Here is a 22500-nt window from a genome sequence, read left to right as displayed (position 1 = left end):
CTGTCTGTTAGATAAAAGATTTTTTGATTCTAGATACCACACAAGTCTGTTGTTGATCATTCTCTCAAATAATTTGCATATGCAACTGGTCAAGGATATGGGCCTATAACTAGATGGCAGTTCTGGGTCTTTACCAGACTTGTGGCCTGGAATTACAATTGAAGTATGCCAAGAATCAGGAGATGTATGGGAAGCCCATAGACCATTAAAGGTTTCTAGTAAAAATTCCTTGGTATTCACTGGAAGATGTGATATCATTTCATACCGGATGCCATCCTCACCTGGGGCAGTTAAAGAAGAGCTGGAGATAGCATTTTGCATCTCCTCCATACTAAAAGGCAGGTTAAAAGCTTCAGTATTTGAAGAAGCAGGAGGAACAACAGATGTTGATGCTGTAATTTGTTGAAATGCTGGGGAATAGTTGTCAGCACTTGATACATGAGCAAAGTGCTTAGCAAGAACCTCTGCTACATCTTTGGGGTCAGATATATATCTATTATTTTCCCTTGATATTGGTAGAGGCTTAGGGACGAATTTACCTTGAAGTTTTCTAATCTTGTCCCATATTTCCTTTGAAGGAGTTTTGGTATTAATATTAGATATATATTTCTTCCAAGATGCTCTCTTTGCTTTTTTAAAAATTCTTTTTTGTTTGGCACAGGCTCTGAGATATGCTATTCTATCTGCTAAATAGTTTGTCCTCAAGTATCTTCTGAAGCAAGTTCGGGTCACTTTTCTTGCGTTGGCACATTCTTTACTCCACCAAGGAACTACAGAGCGATGAGGTAAACCGCATGTTTTAGGTATAAACTTGCTAGCATTATCATCAATAATATTTTCAAGATGTTGATAGGCATGCACTGGAGATGTAAATTCATCATATTCTTTATCAGTGTGTGAACAGTTTTCATAAGCTGCCCAGTCTGCCTCATCTATCTTCCATTTTGGTGGACACTGAGAAGGAAGATTATGGACATAATTTAACATTATTGGCCAATGGTCACTGCCATGTAGGTGTTCATTTACTGACCAAAGGTAGTCCAATCGAATGGATGAGGAACAGACTGACAAATCAAAGGCTGATGTAGAGTTGTGGAATACATCATACCTAGTTGGAGAACCATCATTCATTAGTATTACATCATTGTTGTTGATTAATTCTTCAACAAGATTACCCCATCTATCGCACACATTTCCACCCCATAAAGTATGCTTTGCATTAAAATCACCCATTAAAATAAAAGGGGCAGGAAGCTGATTGATCAAGTCTTGGAGGTCAGAAAGTCTAAGCCTTCTTCGATTACCAGCATGATCTAAGAGGAAAAGTTCTAAGGATGGTTCAATATATAGCGAGCATAAAGTAATTTTTTTTCCCGATATGAGTTCTAACTGCACATGCCTGTAGTGGTGTATTGAGTGGGATTGTTTAAAATTTTACAGATTTGTGCATAATAAAACCTGTACCACCTTGAGCTCTTGCAGCTTGCAAAGGAGGGGATCTACAAAAATGATAATTGAGTCCAGGATTAAATGGTTTGTCACTGATCTTGGTTTCCTGTAGGCAAATTACCTTCGTGTCTGAGTCCCTGGTTAAAGTTTTTATTTGCTCAATGCTAGTACTTAGACCTCTGCAATTCCACTGGATGATATACATTATCTTTTGTTATCATTTTTCTTTGTCTCATTTGTCTTTTGGGACTTTTCAGATGAAGCCATGTAAGGCCTGGAGATGGAAGGCTTTACTAGGCCACCACTCTTCTTTTCTTTCTTTCTAGGATCTTTATAAGAGTCAACCTTAGGATCATGAGCAGTAGGGCACTTACCTGACTTAGATGAAGGTGAGGATGATGGGGACCTTTTCCTCTTTGGAAGATCTTGTTTTCCAATCTCCATCAAATCAGGTAGAGATTCTGCCTGAGACAATACATTTAAGGTGGTGGAAGCCACATTGGCTTCCTTGGAGGATTGTGCTAGAACTTCAACAGTTCGAGCACTTAACCCAGAAGGCTGGGCTACTACCTCTAGGGGAGATGCTCCTATCGGTGACAACACTTTTGGTGTGTTGGAAACCATAATGACCTCTTTGGAGGTTTGTGCTCTGGCTTTTATAGGCAGAGCACTTGACCCAGATGGCAGGGCTACTACCACTAAGGGAGATGCACCTGACGGGCCAGGTGCTGCCACTGGTCCCCCTGTGGTAGTAAGGGGTAGTGGATTATAATCTTTTGTTGGCATCTTAACCGCGCGAGCAAAATTAATTGCCGATTGAGTAAATGCTTTGCATAACCTACACTTATATGTTCAGCATTTGCTTTCAAGATTGCAGCTTCTTCTTTCTTGTATTCTCTACATCTTTCATCATTTGATTTATGATGATCTTTACAGTTTGCACAGGTTGTATCTCTGTTGCATTGGCCATGTTCTAACAAAGAACAGTTAATACAGATCTTCGTATTATTGCAGTACCGGGAAGGGTGACTGTACTTGAAACAATTAAAGCATTGTAAAGGCCTAGGTTTATATTCTCGAACACGTACTCTTTCATTCTCAATAATTATATGATCTGGTATAACAGGGGTTTCAAATGTTAAAACTACCATGCTTGTTTGAGGGATCTTACTTACTTTCCAAACATTAGCAGGGCACATGTCCAGAATTTCTGGTTCTGAGAATTCATATAGATCTTTATCAAAAACTACCCCTTTACCATAGCTGAAGCTCATATGTGGTTTAATATCCTTAATAGGATCAATTTCTGCAATCTTCATGCCACAAAGCATGTGAGCTTGAGTATCTGATTTTGCATTAATCAAAACAGATTGCTTACCGTATCTACTAATATCCTTACTTTTAATTAAACCAACTTTTTTGTATAAATTTACTAATCTTATAATAGTTATAATTATCTATCTTCCCAGATGCAATTATCCATGTTGGGGGCTTGGGGGTTCTTACTTCTGGAAGTCTATGCTCTATTTCTTTTTCCATCCATTCTTCTGGTTTATATACCTCTAGGTGTCTTGGTGCTTTATCACATAGAGCCCCAGAAATCAAACAATTGTCAATTTTTATCCTCTCTAAATTTTTATTTGCTTCTAAAGCAATCTCAAAACTTGAAAATGATACCCACGCTTCCCAAAAGCCTTTACTACCATTAAGCTATTTAAATTTCTTTGATTGCCCCAAATCTACAGAAGGCTTCATGAATTATGTCATAGCTACAATCAATTGGTATGTTTTTAAGTGGAAAATTTTCAGATTTTTTGTTGGATCTGGTAATGAGCCAGAACCAGAGAGTAAAGTATTACGGTTATTACAAGCATAACTTTCCACCCGTGCCGATAAATTGTCTTTAACAACACTGGTCAGAGAAGTATTGTTGGAGGAATCCTTTTTATTGCCGAGGTTGTCAACAGAGCTTTCCCTATTTAAACAAGCAGAAGTCGTCAACGGTGTCTGGGGTTCGCCATTTGATCCAGGGGTACGGGGAATATTAAGTTTACTCATTAATTATTTTTTCAGGGGGAGGGAAGGGGTCATAATAACAATGAAAAAAAAACAATGGAAAAAAATTAAGTTTAAGGGAGAGAAAAAATTAAGACTGTCTGTAATTCCAAAGAAGACACCGTTAGCCTTTCCTGGAATTAATTTCTCCACCAATGACACCTGTGAAAGCTGCTTACCAAATGTCCACTCCCTACCCTACCACAAAGGGATGGTACCACTATGATTAGAGTGGCTCAAGTGTATGCCAAACCCGCTTGATGGGACTGAGAGCATTTCAAGAATACAATCATCCCCACTCTAATCATAGTGGCAGGCAAACCGGACAGAATGCCAGAGTCCTATCTCTATAAAATCGCCAACCCCTGGAATCCGAAGGCCAAATTTCCTACGAGATAGTTCCGGTTGCCAGTATGGGAATACTGACACTCCTAGGTGTCCAAACATTTTTGGGCAGTTGGCAAGACCACCACAGCTCCCACAATTGATTTTGAAATAAAAACCGATCATGGATACAATGTCCCCTCTTAAAATCCTGGATAGTGAAATGGGTAAGAGAGTTTTGACAGCAAGGTTGGAGACAGCTGATAATTATGAAGGAGGAATAAGTAATAAGAGGTAATAGAAAAAGAATGAGAGAAATTTAGAGTCAAACTGGGGAAAAGAAATTCCCCAGTTCGAGAGCCCTCTTGCCCGTCACAAGCCTTCAGCACGGGAATGATATGCCGTGCTGAAGCCCAATGACTTTATCAAGGCATTCTCTCGTTAAGATGGTAATCGGTGTGTGTGTGTGTGTGTGTGTGTGTGTATGTGTGTGTGTATGTGTGTGTGTGTGTGTGTAGCAAAGGGAAAATGAACAGTGACAAGCGGTAGAATGTCAACGGGTGGCTGGTGTCCTGGCCATCGTACTACCAATACACACACACACACACACTATATATATATATATATATATATATATATATATATATATATATATATACCAATACACACACACACACATATATATATATATATATATATACATATATATATATATGTATATAACATTATATATATGATATATATATATATATATATATATATATATATATATATATATATATATATATATATATATATATATGAGTAAAACTAATAACGGTTATAGAACAACTTCTAGAGATTGTTAAATAATGAATGGGATAGAGACCTTTTGGTAAAAAAAAATGAGATTATAAAATGCCACTTTCTCCAAAAAGAAAACTATTCAATCAGATGAGGCGACCAGTATTAACTTATGCATGGTAAATTTGGAGCCTTACTAAAATCTTAGATCTTTTAGAACATAAACTAGTAACAACTCTAAAAGCTATAGAAAGAATAATGATGTGATTAACAATAAGAGACAGAAAAAAAGAGCAACATGGATAAGAGAGCAAACTAAAGTAGTGAGTATTTTAACATATAAGAAAAAGAAATGGACATAACAGATACTAGTTAAGACAAAAAGAATAGCAGAAGGGGTCCCCAGAGATTCCAAACGAAGCAGGGGAAGAGGAGACGATGGACTGACGAGATGAGTAAATTTGCAGGTAAATACTAGAAAAGAAAGACCATGATCAGACGGGAGTGGAAAGACATGTCTGAGGCAGATTAAATTAGAAAAAAAAAAATATTTATATTAAAGTTGATAAATAAAAAATATAGTAAATTAGTACATACATATACCAAGGCACTTCCCCCTAATTTTTGGGGGTAGCCGACATCAACAAATGAAACAAAATAAAAAGGGGACCTCTACTCTCTACATTCCTCCCAGCCTGACAAGGGACTCAACCGAGTTCAGCTGGTAGATAATAATAAAAGATTGAGATAAAAGTATATCAATAACATTGTTGGAATAAAGAGTTGTCTATTGAGGAATATGTTCCGAGAGTTTTTGAATAGCAAATACTGGAATCTCCATCGTTTAATATACAGAGGTTATGATTATTCACTATTTGTTTCACATTGAAACTATTTGTATCAAAAGTAAAACAATTAGAGTCCAAGGGGGGATTGTGGGCATTAAAGTCTCCAATTAATAGGAAATCATCTTTATTCTCGGGGAATTCCTTGGCTAAATTTTGCAAATTACAGTTCCAAGACAGATAAGTGTATAGATTATAAATACTAAAGTGTTATTATTTAGATGTACCAACTCGAGATCATTGAAATTCAGACGTCTTGAATATCTTAGTATCGTAAGTTATATTATTATGAATATAGATCACAGTTCATAATGAATCAGTGGAAAGGACTGAGCGAGATGCCAGAGTGGAATTTTCTATAACCAGAATAGTATCATTAGTATGATGTAAACATACTGCAATAAGGTTATAATTTCTTAATAGTCTATGACTTTCCCCTAGATACAAACGGGTATCAAAACCATTAATATTCCATTGAATACGTATGGCTCGACCATTGAGGCAATGCAGATGGATTTCCACTACAGGGTGTTATTTCTGCTCATTTTCCTGCAGTTGGATTTCTATTTAAATGCGGTCATTTTACTTTTTATAGGTTTTTCTTCCTGATGCTTACTTTATGATTTACTTTCTGGTTTTCATTCTAATTATGATTAAATTATTATATTAATTTTTCAAGATGAAGAGTTCCTATTGCACACTTCTTTGTCGAATGGTCAACACACGCTCTGCCAGCATTGTGGCTTATTAATTTACCACACTGGTTTTTCTTTATTCCTGGTAGTGTTCAACCATATTATTAATTATATGCATATTTAGTTTTTGAAATTTCTTTAAATTCCGGATTGAAGCATTCCCTACAACCACAAGAATTTTTTGTGATGTTTTATTCTCTGATGTTATTTCATGTAAAATCACTGATTTACCAGCTTTGCCTACAACTGGAGATGGGTTTATTTCTTCAGTGGTACATTGTTTGCTAGGTTTCTTTCAGCTACTGGAGAGTCGTACGGATTCTTATGGAGCTTGGAATTTTCCACATGATAGGTTATGATGTTGGGTTTAGATTCAGAGGCATGAGGAAAAAATTTGAAGTTCTTGGGCATCCTGACATCAAAGGTTATTGACGCCGATATCATATACTATAAATAAAGAGCAAAAGAATATTCAATTAAAACCAGAAAAGTAAATATGTTATAAAAGTTTAATAACATTCAGAAGACCTGCTTTTAAAACAAATTTAAAAATGCTACTAGCATTGTACGACACATCATGTCCAAGGATCTTGGCAGGGATGAACATGCCATTCTCACATCGAGCCTCAAACAAATACATATTTCTTTCTGTGCTATAAGTGGGGCATTCAGTCAATAAATGCCTCACTGTCAATGGTATCAAACGATCATCGCTATAGGGTTGGTGTTGACCAGCTAGCAGAAACTTGTGTCATCCGAGTGTGACCAATGCGGAGACGACAAATAGAGTCATCTCCCACTTTCGGGGCATCAAGTTATATCTCCAAGGGGTAAAACAATCGCAATTTCTCTCATCTTACATTCAGTTAAACTATCCAAATGCTGTTACCAATGATTATAAATAAAATTCTTAATTGTAGGTAAAAAATATAGGATACCTTCTTGGTAGCAACTTGGCTGCAGCCTTCTTTGCCAGTGAATCATCATCTTCATTTCCAGATACATTACGTGTGCCAGAGCCCAGCAAAACCAAAGTGTTATACCTTTCAGGCCAATAATTAAAAGCCACGCTAAAATCTTTAATACTAAAGGGTTGTTGGAATTTAAAACTTTTAAAGTTTATAGGACTCTTTTCGCATCACTAAAAATAAATTGCCCTCCTCTTTTAACACTATTTTCTCAAAAGCGGTTATTATACCATATAGTTCGGCAGTATATATGGAAGATATTAGAAGAAGTGCACCTCTATAGTAGAAGGAAATACTAAATACTCCAAATGCGGCGCCAGCATCGGATTTGAAGCCATCAATATATAGAAAGTGGATTCCCTGCCCTTTAACATGTTCCATAAAAAGAGATCTAGCTTCTAATTCAATCATGTTCTTTTTCATACCAATAAAATATTTACAAAAACATATCTCTGGTAATTTCCATGGAGGGATTGGTGATATCTTACATGGAAGAACTCTGTTTTTTGTTATATCATTACTTGTTATTAATTGTTTTACCCCAAAACCATAAGGTTGAGGAGATTTTGGGTGTAACAAAATATCTACAATGCATTACAAAGGTTACAGTCTGACAGGCTAAAGAATTGGGAAGTCTTTACAACCTAAACCAATACCGAACAATATAAGACTTTCGGTAAAGGTTAAAGGTTAATTCTCGTGTCAACAAGGTGACTTGAGATAGGCAAAGCTCTAAACGCTCCTGTGGACAATCTAATACCAGCATGATGTATAGAATCTAATATCTTTAATTGGCTTTGGGTTGCTGGGGAGTATTCACATCCATAACTAATTTTTGAAAAAATTTACGTTAAATGTTTTCTGGTCTGCACCCCATGATGATTGGGACAATACTTTTAAAAGATTCAGAGCCTGAAGACAATTACCTTTTAATGCCTTTAAGGGAGGAACCAATGTAAGCCTACAATCAAATACCAATACTTAAAAGTTAGCATCATTTACATATGGGATCCGTTGACCTTAGATGTATATATTCGGGTCTGTATGTACTCCCCAGATATGACAGAAAGGGACAACAACAGTTTTGCTTGTCGAAAACTTAAACCCATTCACATTAGCTCACTGAATAATTTTGTCAATTGAGTTGTAGTTTTCTCTCAATTATTGCCATTCTAGCTCATATGGAGAGATCATCTACAAATAGTGTTGAGAGAATACCTTTGGGAATGACAAAGAATATCCCATTAGTGGCTAGTGCGTAAAGGGTTATACTTAGCACACTACCCTGAGGAACTCCTCCTTCATGACATTTCCTCTCAGATAAAATTTCCTCACTCTCACTTGAACATATATATGTGAAATAAATGATTGAATGAATAATGGTACCTCTCCTCGAAATCCCAAATTATGCATGTATTGGTGTGATACTGTTATTAACACACATTCGGGTTCCCATCAAATGTCATCTTCAATGTGTTGTATATAGGACTTGGTATGTTACATCTTCAAGTAAGTCTAGGTAAGTTAACTTTAAAATAGTTTATTCTTTAAAAGCAGTTATCAACATCTCCATCACAGGAGTATAGATGGTTTGGTCGGATGACCATTCCGTATGACATCTAAGTAAGAACTGGCTAAAATATCGATATCACAGATATCGTATAGTCAGTTATCTCAGCATTTTAAACACAATGTAAACTAAACATTAATATAGGAAGACACCTGCATCCGGTGGCGACACAACTCTTTCTCACGATTCGTATTTGTGTTTATTCTTCATAAAAATGTTACATTGCTGAGGTTTGGCATTAGCATCCTGGTTATGACATGACTACGGCATTTCTCACACTCGCTCCTCCTCCATATTGACCTCTTAGGTCATGTATCTAAACATGTAATTTTACCTATATTACATTAGTTCGGTCAGCTACCTTCAATTTTTTAAAAATTTAACAATACGTCAAAATATGTTTACTACGAGTGTGACTGATATATATATATATATATATATATATATATATATATATATATATATATATATATATATATATATATATATATATATATATATATATATATTTTTTTTTTTAACTTTAGCCATAAGCAAATGATTAAGGATGAATGTTCAAATAGGCACATTAAAAAAAATGCATACTTAACAGACATTGTCAAAACAAAGAAAAAAAAATGCATGACAAATACAGATCATATATATGGTACATTGCTAGCAAACGATTATATGGTACCAACAAAAAAAAAATACTGATATACATATGATTTGGTAACATGTTAAAGAATAGTTGTTACCTTTGTCAAAAATATAGATTATCATAATACGGTAACTAATAAAAAATATTTGTTACCTTGATAAAGATATAATTTTTAGTGCGCAAACACGAATTCCTGGTACGTACACGTACCACGGTTTCGTATATATATATATATATATATATATATATATATATATATATATATATATATATATATATATATATATATATATATATATATATATATATATATATATATATATATATATATATATATATATATATATATATATATATATATATATATATATATATATATATATATATATATACATATATATATATACACACACACACATATATATATATATATATATATATATATATATATATATATATATATATTTATATATTTATATATAGGGCTTATATATTTTATTAGATGCCCATAGATTCTTTATTTTAACATTTAGGGCTTATATATTTTATTAGGTGCCCAAAAAATGATTTATTTTTTAAATGTTTTTAAAATGCAAATGTTCTATAGTCTCTTCAACTACATATTACTAGCGTAATAACTGCTTTTCCTGCACAACACTTTTCCAAGACAATTTTACTCCTTTGAGCGAATGAAGGGGCCAGTTTCAAATGGCTTTAAATTGAATTAATTAAGGAGTTTTGTCTGGACATGACAAAACGTTCTGTTTGAGCTCCAATTTATTCTTCCTTAACCTACGCCAAACAAGGATGTTAACGGCGATATATATCATCACCGTAACGCTGATTGCTGCTAGTAACACGTAGAAACGACGTTCTGCATAATTCGGTGTCGGGTGGTCCATCTCGGTTAATTTCATCAACCACATAGCCACATATGCATTGTATGGGAGAGGTAAAGATGGAATTGTAGTCGACCACGTGAAGTTCGCAAAGTAGGCCCGTTCTCTGATGATAGTCTTGATTCCACGGACCATGTAATTCGTGGACGTACCGATACAACCATCTGCTGCAACGAAGATTTGGGAATAGGACGTGGATCCGTCCGGGCATGATACATTGAAGCCAGCCTTGTCGTATTGTATGCAAGAGCCGTTGTTCAGTCTGCAATTGAACTTATTATCGTCAAAGGGATAAAGCTTTTTCAGACAATTTTCATGTGTATGGGAGAGAGCACCGTCTATCACTATACCTAATTCCATGAATCCATTGAGTTTTTATGGAATTCAAAGGAGTCAGCTGTACATATTTTTTTATTCATTGCGTCTGAACAGTGAGGTAATTGATTTAAGTCTTTAATGACCGTATATGTTTCCTTGTCTGGGGAAATCAATATGTGTCCTGTCAAACTGGATATTACTGGATTTGAGTGATTCGTCATGAAAGTCGGAAATGGTGATATCCTGTAAGATTGCCAGGTATCGGAAGAGTCAAAGGGAATTGTAATCATAATCCAGTAATTTTCAACGCTTACTGTAATTAGGCTGTAATAAAATTCTAACCTACGTGCGTCTAACAAAGGAACATAACCTAATTTCTCCCGTCCGTTCTCCACAATTAACGTTAAGTCTCTTATTGGCAACAAATGCGGTGACAGTACACCTTTAGTCGCTAATGTGATAGCTTCCACATAGTCCTTTGATTTCACAATGAAATGTGCAATTCTATTATGTATATGATCTATTTTTGAATCATAATACGTTAACGTTGCCAACAAGTCTTGTACTTCCATAATCTGACTGATATTACTAGAATGTTCGTTCACCAAACTCATAATTTGATTGACTGAAGCTAACTGATTCCTTAGTTCTGACATAATCAATTCATTTTCATGAGTCAAAAACTCAATTTTCTTATTTTGATTACTAATCTTAAGACGATTGGAAATCCCTAAGCCTAAACTTACAATAGAACCAAAGATGTTTAATGCAGCAAAAATAAACGGGTTACATTTTTCAAGGTTATCGTGTCTTACTGTCCACATCAAAAGGTCACGAGCCAAAGATTCTGCCTCGTAAGTCTTATTTAGCAAGTCGTCGGAGAGCATCTCTGCAACTTTTAGTGTCGATGCAAGCGAACTCTCTGTATTAAAAGGAAAGTGTCTTCTATGCATTTCATTTAATGAAACAGCAAACCTTGAAATGGCGCTCTTTAAGCTAGTGACGTCATTCTCTGGGAGAAAAATTGCTTGCATACGTACTTCAACAACAAAATTACTTGATGTAATAAAAACGTCTTCTTGTCTTTCAACTATAGTGCCATATTTAAAATCTATACTTTTAGTTTCAGAGCTCTTCCCACACGAGAAAAATGTCTGAGCGAACAATATCACTCCTAACAATAAACACTTCAACTAGGAAACCTGTAATGAGAAAAATATATGTAATTACTCCTGTATTAAGAAGAAAAAACTTTTAACATATAAGGTTCACAAAAATAAAAAGAATAAAAATTTTTCCCTCACTGCTTCCGCTCATATTTTAGTTTCTTATGTGAGCCAATGGTACAATTCTTTCATCAGTGGGCTGGGATACGTTTTGAACTCTAAACCTATTGGCCGTAAATGTTTCCAAAATGTTAAATGGGCCTTGAAACTTAGGTCTTAGTTTATAATTGAGTCCTTTACATACATTTATCTGTATGTATACATTATCACACACGGTATATGTTTTAGTTGGCTTCGCTATTTTATCATGATTCCTTTTCATTATGATTTGTGATTCTTCTAACTTCTTTCGAATGGTATCAAAACGACTTTTGCTTGCATTTATACTTTGTTTTAAAGGATTTGATAAATTAGTTGTAGGCGTTAATACATGGAAAGGTGTTCTAACTGGGGTACCATACAATGCCTCGTGCAGTGACATTTTAATTGATATATGATATGAATGATTCAGAGTAGTCAGTACCGCAGGCATTGCAATATCCCAGTTGGGATCTGACCCCCTACTGTTACTCTTAATATATTTAAAACCTTCCTATTCGCTCTTTCCACTAGCCCATTCGACTCTGGGTGATAAATCATAGTATTGATTTTCTTTATGCTAAGGAATTCACACAATGAGGTAAGGAAGTGATTATTAAATTCTCCACCCGAGTCTGAGATTATCATGTGTGGAATTCCATGTTTACAAATGTAACACTCGTAAAACTTCCTAGCACATTCAATCGCAGTTTTAGTTTTAAGTGCTATCAGTTCTGTATATCGAGTCAAAGCATCTACAATTACTAAGAGGTGCTTATTTCCTCTGTCTGACTCGTAAAATCCTGTTAATAAATCTAAATGTATCCTTTCAAAGGGTTGATTGGGCACGGGATAAGCCCCTAGGCTGACAGGTGTTTTCGTGTGCCCTTTGTTTTCCTGACAAGTGCGGCAATTAGCTATGTGTTTTTTTATAACTGTAAGCATCGTATGCCAATAAAACAATGATTTGGCTTTCTGTGACATTAATGAAAACCCCGGGTGTCCATGCAATGGGTTTGCATGCAACCAATTTAGGACAGTGGATATAAGTGAGATTGGTACCATTACCTGGTCGTTAGTCACATGTGGTGTATTGCGGGTTTTCCTTGTCACGGATCTACACAGAATATTGTCTTTGATTATATAATTCTGCTGCGTATACTTTATATATTCCTTTTCCTTATGATTGCCTTCCAAAGCATTTATAATTTTTTCTAATATGTGATCTTTTCTTTGCTCAGTCTGTAATAATTCAGCACTCCATCCCAGATCTTCTTGTTCAGATATCGTTTTAACAATAGGCATGGATGTTGATATATCTATTAATTCAGCTAAAGGCTCCGTACAAGATGACACGGGGTTGCGTGATAATGCATCAGCAATGATATTTGCTTTCCCTGGTAAATACCCGATTCTCGCGCCAAAGTCTTGAATGATCAAATGCCACCGAGTTCGTTTGGGGCTGTGGCTGAAGCCTTTAAAGAAGTCGGTTAGTGGTTTATGATCAGTAAGAACCTTAACGGGATAACCGTATATTATGAACTTAAAATGCACTAGTGAATTAACAATAGCTAGCCCTTCCTTGTCTATTACTGCATACTTACTTTCGGAAGTTCTCAGTTTTCGAGAATAAAAACCTATCGGGAAAAATTGTTTTTCATATTGCTGAAGCAATACCCCACCTACTCCTAAGTCTGAGGCGTCTGTTGCAATGAAGAATTCCTTACCGAAGTCAGGAAATTTTAAGATAGGAGAACTACACAGTTCATCTTTCAAGGTATTAAACACCTGTTGATGCTGCTAAGATCATATGAAATCTACGCCCTTCTTCGTAAGATCAGTTAGGGAAGCGGCTATTATGGAATAATTGCGTATAAAACGCCTGTAATATCCACTAAACCCCCAGAAATTGCTGTATTCCCTTGACATTAGTAGGTATCGGAAAGTTACGGATAGCCGACACCTTATCATGGACTACTTTAAGACCTTGGCTTGACACCGTAAAACCCAAATAGACTAATTCTGTTTTGAAAAATTCACACTTACTAATCTTTACCCTTAAGTTATGTTGTCTTAGTCTCTGTAGTACTAGTTCTAATTTACGTAGTTGTTCTTCTAAGGTATTGGAAAAGATTACAAGGTCGTCCATATAGGCATGCAATATATCCCCTAGCAAGTCTCCAAACACTATGTTAATCATTCTTGTAAATGTTATGGGAGCACAACGTAAACCAAAAGGCATCCGTAAAAATTCATAATGTCCCCTGGCTGTGCTGAAGGCTGTGTATGGGATACTATTTTCTTCTAATGATATCTGGTGAAAGCCTTTAAGTGAGTCGAAACTGGTAAAATATTTATTCTGACCTAACAAAGATAAAATATCGTCTGTACATGGCACTGGGAATCGATCAGGGATCGTCTCCTCATTTAGGCGACAGAAATCTATGCGGATACGCCATGTTTGATCTTTTTTCGGTACAACTATTAATGGAAAATTATAAGGGCTGTTCGATTTCCTAATGACTCCTTCTTCTAGCATTTTACCTACTTCATCATTTATTTCATTCTGGAATTTCATAGGGAGTCTGTACAAGGGTACATAGATAATTTTCTGCTTGTCCTTTAACCTTATTTGATGCTCAATCACATCTGTTTTTCCTAAGGATCCATCCGTAGTGGAAAAAACATCATGATATTCAGTTAAAAGTCCATAAAACTTCTGCTGAATTTCTTCTTCTTGAATGTCTTTATTTATTTTATCTTTAATAGATTGCAAAAGGGATTCATCCGCAACTGATTGAGAGTGATTAATTTCAGTAACAGTAAGAATACGATGTTTATAAACTTCTACATCCAAGATATGTTGATTTTTGTGAATTACTAAAGTGGTATTTAAATGATTAAAGACTTCAATATTACATTGTTGATGTGAGCCTACTGTATAAATAGCTTGTGTGACGGACAATCCGTTAGTTTTCAAAGTGTCGGAAAAGATTAATATTTCAGATCCCGGTAACGTTTTCTTTATTTGCACTATTAAATTCAAAGTTACGTTTGGCTCGATAGATTGCGTGCAAGATGATATTACGGGTGAACGAGAATTCTGTTGGGTCGCGTATATTATTTCTTTATTAGTGAGACAAGGTATTGGTTCTTCAACGTATGTCACTGTTTTATTTGTCGTCTCCTTTTTATCTAAAACTCCTTTTAAGGTATTAGAAGACTTATAAAATTTTCCTTTGATATACACGCCGTGCTTGGCAGGGGCTAAGATAATGTTTTGATTACCCATAGACGGATATTCTATAATTACAGCTGGATACATATCAATGTTTTGTACTACAACAAATGTATCGGCAAACGTGCGCTTACCGACCTTGAACTGAACATGAGTTACACCTATTACATTTAATTCATTATTTCCTATACCCAAGAGCCTTACTCCAGACTTCTCTATAGGGAAGTTCGTAAACAACAAATAATGTTTCCTCAAATCCATGATATTACGTGGACTACCAGAGTAAAAAAATAATGTAAAGGATCGGTGTTCTAAATTTACAGCATATAATGTTGGTCGTAACTGATTTTGTCTTATTATTGTATGAATTCGTTGCCAATCTATGGGAGCATGCACTGATTTATTTAATTCGGCCGTGTGTTTCATAGGAAAATCTATTGCCTCACAATGATCTGATAAAACATTAAATTGATTATTCAATACTACTGATGTTGATATGAATGACCTTGACCCAACATCACTCTCTTCCCCACTGGAGTTAAGTATGTGGCATTTGCTTTGCTCTGCACATTCTGAAAATTTGTGTGACCTTGCGAGTTCTGGTTTGACGACCCAGGATCAGCGTTATTCGAAGAACTATTTGTTTGTTTCTGATTTTGAACTACATTGACGTTTAGCTGTTTCTTCTTATTGAACTGAGGATTTTTCTTTTTATTTCCATGTGGAACTGACTGTGGAATTGACTGTGTATTTCTAGGATTCTGTTGTGTCTTACGTGAGCAGCACTGACTATATGAATGAGTAGAACTATTATGTAACGAACAGAATCTCGTTCTGCAGACTGCAATCAAGTGACCTTGACGTTTGCAATTATAACACGTCATTCCTGCAACTTGACTATTATGAACTACGTTTACTTGTTGTGGCTTAGTTTCATTCTTTGGAAAAATTTGTGTAAACACGGGATCAAGATCAGGACACTTAAGACATATGTTTCTTTATCTGTTTATATACATCTAATTCTGTACTTACTGGCGTTAACTTTTTATCAAAACACCGCACTAAAATTTCAGGCAACATAAGTGTCATGCAAGTTAAATAAATTAATCGTAAGAAATCTTTCACGGAGATGTTATCTCTAGTAACCCAAGTGGAATTACCTAAAATAACTTGATACTCGTTTAGCCTATCGGCTATGAGAGAGGCTCTCTCAATAACATTAAGCCGAGTCATAGTGGCTTGATTAAGTGTATTTCTTAATGTTAAAACTACATCCAAGGCTTCCTCACCGCCATAGACCGCACGTAGCCTAACTTTGAAATCATCCCATGTAACTGCTTCTTGAAACAAAGCTCCCCTCAAATATGCACTCGCATCTCCTTTAGAAAAGTCTATAAAAGTTTTAGCTTCTTGTAATTGTACAAATGGGTCTATAATTTGTTTAGCATTTAAATGGGCGTCGGGGACCGTCCACTATGGTGTTTGACAGAACAATTTAAAAAAATAAAAAATAATCTTATTGTTTCTATGTATGCAGAAACATATCGTACATGCTCTCCAGAAGTTTCAGCCAATTATTTTTACAAATAATGAAGAAAAAGCAATCTTTAAATGAAGGGGTCATCCTTACTGTGTCGACTGCATGACTAAGTTTGACAGAATCGTCTTTGGGTGTTTATTTTTGCATAAATATAGCGATATTTTTCACTTATGTTCCGAAATCTTGTACGTCTGGCAGAGATGGAAGGCATTGGTAGAGGGAAGGCTAACACAAAACAACGGCCTACGAGAAAACCAGCCAGAGTTTCCAACGACATATAGAGGTTACGTTGCATGTGCGTTTGTTTACTTGCAGTTCGTATATACACTGTGTTTTCACAACGTTCTCGTGAACTTTATAGCAAGGCCAATGTTACCCAAGGACAAAGAAAGAACAAAAATTAAGAAGAGCACAACAAAAAGGAACCAAGAAGAGAGGGAAACATGAAAAAGAGTACAATGCTGGAACATTCTAATTAAAACTAAAACAATGAGAGGCCGCTGGTAACTCATGACACCCCTACATCAAGTGTATTAGTAAATTTTGAGTTTAAATACCTTGATTAGGGAGCCTTCATGTATGAATAAACAAAAGTACAATGGTTACCATTGTACCATTAAGAAAAAGGCGAAAATTTATAGAAAATCTTTGGGAGCTCATAACTCAAAAACCTGCTTATCCACACTTGGGTACATTTTTCTCACTTATTTATCGTTTAAATTTGGAGAAAATATATAATTGAAAAGAGGAATAAAAAGCCCAGAATTTTTATTTTCCATTTTCTCTTTTTTTCATGATTATTTTACGTCTAAATGAAGAAAATTAAGAAAAGAATTCATTAAAAAAAAAAGGAAAATCGAAAACCTCTCACACATAATTATTTGATTCATAAAGAAGTTTTGATGGTATGATTTTTAATATAATTGGTGTCATTAGTGGAGAAAAATTAATTTTTTTTTTTTTTAAATCATGAATTTTGCTGATAAAAAAAAAAAAAAACTTTTTGATTAAATGACTTGAATTTGTTTTAAGATGAAGGTATTATATGTCTAAAACATATAGAAAAGTGTATTTTGAATCATTAGAAAAAAAAATTACAGAACATAGCGGACAGTCCCCTTAAAATAAATAACATTGCATATAAATTCCATCGGGTCCAGGGGCTGCGTCATTACACGTAAAAAATGCGGAATTAAATTCTCTTCCTGTATAAGTTAAATTGTATGACTATTCACTTTCTGTTGCAAAATTTAAAATTTTCTTTCCTTCAATGCTCCTAAACTGCTGATCTGCGAGCTGCTTCACATTTGCATGATACATTCAAGAAATTATCAGCAAGGGCATTGCTAAAACCTCAGTTGCCCCAGTCACATACTGATCATTCACCTAGAACACTGGAGATGGGTTGGGGTGAATTTGCCTGCTATCTTTTTTACTTTTCTCCTAACAGAGGACGGCGGTGTTCTGCTGTTAATGGAGGAAACAAAAGACACCAAAGACTGGTGCCTAGCTTCTTTTATTGCACAAAGGAACTGTGTTCTACATTTCTTATATACTATTAAGCTCTCCTCTGTATTGTGCTTATGCAATAGAGTCGAAAGATTTTCTAGTGGCTCTGTGCAAGGCAATTAGTTCTGAAGACCAACAGGGACTGGTCAGCATTTGAATAACCCTGTTATTTTTGGAATTGAATAGACTCCTGTTGTATATAGAGTTCCAGTTAGTACGTCTATGGCATCGTTTACACTTTCAAATGGTTCTGCACTCCCATCAATTTCACTTGACTCCCAAAATTTATTCCAGTCCATCTTGTCAAGGCAATCCCTGGAAGGGTGGAATATTGTTCGTGATTAATAATTGGAGCATGATCACTAGTATGCCAATCATCTAACGTCTTCCATTCAAAACCGAGAAGACAGAGCTCTCAACTGAAAGGTCAATGCATGATATAGTACCTCTCTGAACATGAAAGTTTGAGGGGTCTCCTGTAATAAGGAGTCCAACATCGTCATTTTCCCAAATTGATGAAATGATATTGCCCCTTATGTTTGCTAAAACATCTCCCCATGAAGGATGTCTACCATTCAAATCTCCCAGTAAGGTTTGATTGGTAGGAGAAAAGGTTGAGGGAGTTGTTGAATCACATCTATTAAATTATCATATGAGGTGTTGTTATTTGGAGGCAAGTAAAGAGAACAAATAGTGTATTTTTTTCCTATATCAATCTATACAACCTTTATCTGCAGAGGTGTACGAATAGACAAAGATATTTGGGGAACATCTCGACAAACATATGTAAGACTTCTGCCACGGCTCCCTAATCGTTGATCATATGGTGTCCTGTAGCCGATATATTATCGAGGAAAAGGAGTATTTATCATCAAGTTTGCTCTCCTGTAGACATATAATTCTGGGGGAGTGCTCATGAATGAAGAGATCAAGTTCTTCATATTTACTCCTATGACCTTGACAGTTCCACTGTAAAATAGAAGAGAAAGTAAAGTTTAATCATAGGAAGATTCTTTAGAAGTCTTCCTATCAAGAGTTTTTTAAATTGATAGGAGTCTCGTATACTCTTTGAAAAAGCAGGTCTTGCTAAGCTTGGTTTAAGGTTTTTCTTGGTAGCCTTCTTATTTATTTGTCGAGAAGAATGGTGCACCTCAATATTAATTTTTTATATACCTAAATATTTTGGAAGTTCATCTTTTTCAGATAGAATATCGTACTTATTTGCAATAGGAATTTTTGTATTTCTTGTTGGATGGGAGAGGGATGGTGGTCTCCCTCTTTTTCAACTGAAAGATAGACAGCTACTATGATTATGTACCTCCATGACAGTACATTCAGTAGCTCTATACCACACAATTCTTCCCCTACATCTGGCAATAATGCTGCCCGAGATGAAAGCCTTGGGCTGTTCATCCGAGGTATGGCAGACCTAGAGAAAGGAGGGGGTGCATTTTTGACAACAGGCACCAAATCTAAATTACGAGACTTGATATTAGCCTTAGACGGTGATTCGGCAATAAGATGCTTTACATTACCTGGTCTAACTTGTTACAATTTTTCCTGTATGTCCGGCATCGTTATATTTTGAGGCCTTGACGCAACCTCTTGGTTTTGGTTAGAAATTGCCTAGCATATCCCACACTGATATGCTCTACATCTGACTTCTGGACAGCTGCTTCTTTTTTATACTAAGGACATTTCCTGTTAGTTGGCTTGTGATCCTGGCTAAAATTAGTGCACCTTGCAATATTAGTGTAGGTTCCATCATCAGGATCAGAACAATTGTCACAGATCTTTATGCTTTTACATACTGTATCCTAGATGGATGACCAAATTTGAAATAATTCAAGCAATAATATGGTTTCTGTTATTACACCTTCCACATCATTGTAATTATTGTATATATTTTGCCTGACTGTTTTCCCCAGTAAACCACTTTCCTTTGTCCTTTCCCAGAAACTTGTTTGCCTTAGTTTCACACTCCTTGTTCTTACTTGCTCCGCCCATCCTAAATTTCTTCGACCCCTAAATGTAATTTTGAATGAGTCTCCACTCAGCAACTAAACCAAGGACTTTAGTGTCCGGCAGGGAAGCAGTCTTCTTTATTGTAATGTATCTATAACCTAAGTATAAGTGATATTATTGTAAGAGTTTAATAACGAATTGTGCTTTTGTTTCAAGTATTCTCAATTTCCCGTGTGATTACTTTTTGAGACGTGGTTGTCGTTTGTCCTATTGTGTCATTCCTGTCCTTTATGGCTTTTGTGTTCCTTTTATATGGACTTTAATTTTAATTGTAATGTTTTGTAAACAATTTTTGCATTATTATATTTAAATCTTGTTTGATCGTACTCTCATTAAAATACCTTTATTTTGTATTATTATGGTCCATGAACCCACCTGCTAAAATGGTAAATTACCCTTCTCTCTCACGACTGTAATAATATTATGGGGGGCCTGTCCGGGAACTTTTTGCTAAACTTCGTGGGTGTAATAATTGACAACCTCGTTAAGAATCAGTCGTTTGTTTATGTAGTTGGTGATTCGTTATTCAACCTTACATGATATAAACATCCTGAGTTATAGTTAGTTAGGCGACTGTTTTTGTGTTTGCTAGACCACTGAAGAATCTATTTCCATTGTGGGTAAATTTTTCAGTGACAGAAGGTGGCCACTTCTGTTTTAGTAAACGACTGCCGTTAACCTGTTATGGTTTTCCCCCCTCCTCTGATAACCGAGACTCAGTGCTCGGGTTAAAAAGTTAATCTGTCGTAGCATTGTTAAAAATTAAATTCTCTCGAATCATTCGTGACTTTCACATGCTTATAGTCTTTCCCTGGGTCCTTACATACCAGTCTCTTGCCTTATTAATTTTCTGTAAAGTGTAATAACCTTGTTAACGCCTCGACATATGTGTGTGAAGTTACCGTTCTAATCAAAGTGTAGTAAGTTACGATTGTCAGCTGAGCGAAGGTACTTCCTTTTTACTTCATTTTGGTTTTGAACCAGGAGTAAAATACTTCCAGTGCGTCCTTATTCATTCTCATTTTCCCGTTTCTAAATGTTTTTTGTATAAATGTTTGTATAATCTGTTACTATTTATGCGTGGTTTATGGTTTTATGCATGGTCAATGCTTAACTAAATTCGCTCTAATTTAAGAAGATATCTACTTTAATAACGTGCTCCCCCCCCCTCTCTCTCTCTCCTCTCTCTCTCTCTCTCTCTCTCTCTCTCTCTCTCTCATCTCTCTCTCTGTTCTTTGGTGAACATACGAACATTTTGTAATTTTTAATGTCAGCATATCTTTATCTCTCTCTTTCTCTCTTGTATACATACGTTAGAGAGATAGAGATATTCTGACATTAGAGATTACAAAATTTTCACAAGATCACCAAAGAACAGAGAGAGAGAGAGAGAGAGAGAGAGAGAGAGAGAGAGAGGAGAGAGAGAGAGAGAGAGAGGAGAGAGAGAGAGAGAGAGAACACGTTATTAAAGTAGATGTAAGTATTAGTGATATTTCCATATGCACTCGAGCTATAAAGAAATATAAGGTTTGGGTGGGAAGATATAATGGATAATATATTTTACCTTCCTAAATTAAAGAAACTTTTCCTAAAAAGGAGATGATTCGCATAATGAACTGTGAAATGCTATCAGAATTTAAAGGGAAATCAAATGAATATGATAACCGTGACCGATGCCATCTGTGAACTTAAGAGGATTTGTAAAAGTCTGGCGGTAAAACCAAGAGGATAATTTGAATGGGAGACTCGAGTGATTGCATACTTCAAAATTCATAGAAAACTTGTGACAAATTTTATACTTTAATTTTAGTGTAGGATAATGTTTTATATGTTTAGGTAAAAACACTTACACAAACAAGCACACACACACACAACCACACACACACACACACACATATATATATATATATATATATATATATATATATATATATATATATATATATATATATATATATATATATATATATATATATATATATATATATATATATATATATATATATATATATATATATATATATATATATATATATATATATATATATATATATATATATATATATATATATATATATATATATATATATATATATATATATATTATATATATATATATATATATATATATATATATATATATATATATATATATATATATATATATATATATATTTATATATATATATTTGATTTATATATATATATATTTGTATATATATATATATTTGTATATATATATATATTTGTATATATATATATATTTGTATATATATATATTTGTATATATATATATATTTGTATTATATATATATATTTTGTATATATATATATATTT

Source organism: Palaemon carinicauda, chromosome 5, assembly GCF_036898095.1.
Source record: "Palaemon carinicauda isolate YSFRI2023 chromosome 5, ASM3689809v2, whole genome shotgun sequence".
In the NCBI taxonomy this organism is placed as follows: Eukaryota; Metazoa; Arthropoda; class Malacostraca; order Decapoda; family Palaemonidae; genus Palaemon; species Palaemon carinicauda.
The sequence above is the reverse complement of the archived record's forward strand: the minus strand, read 5'-3'. Positions refer to the sequence as shown.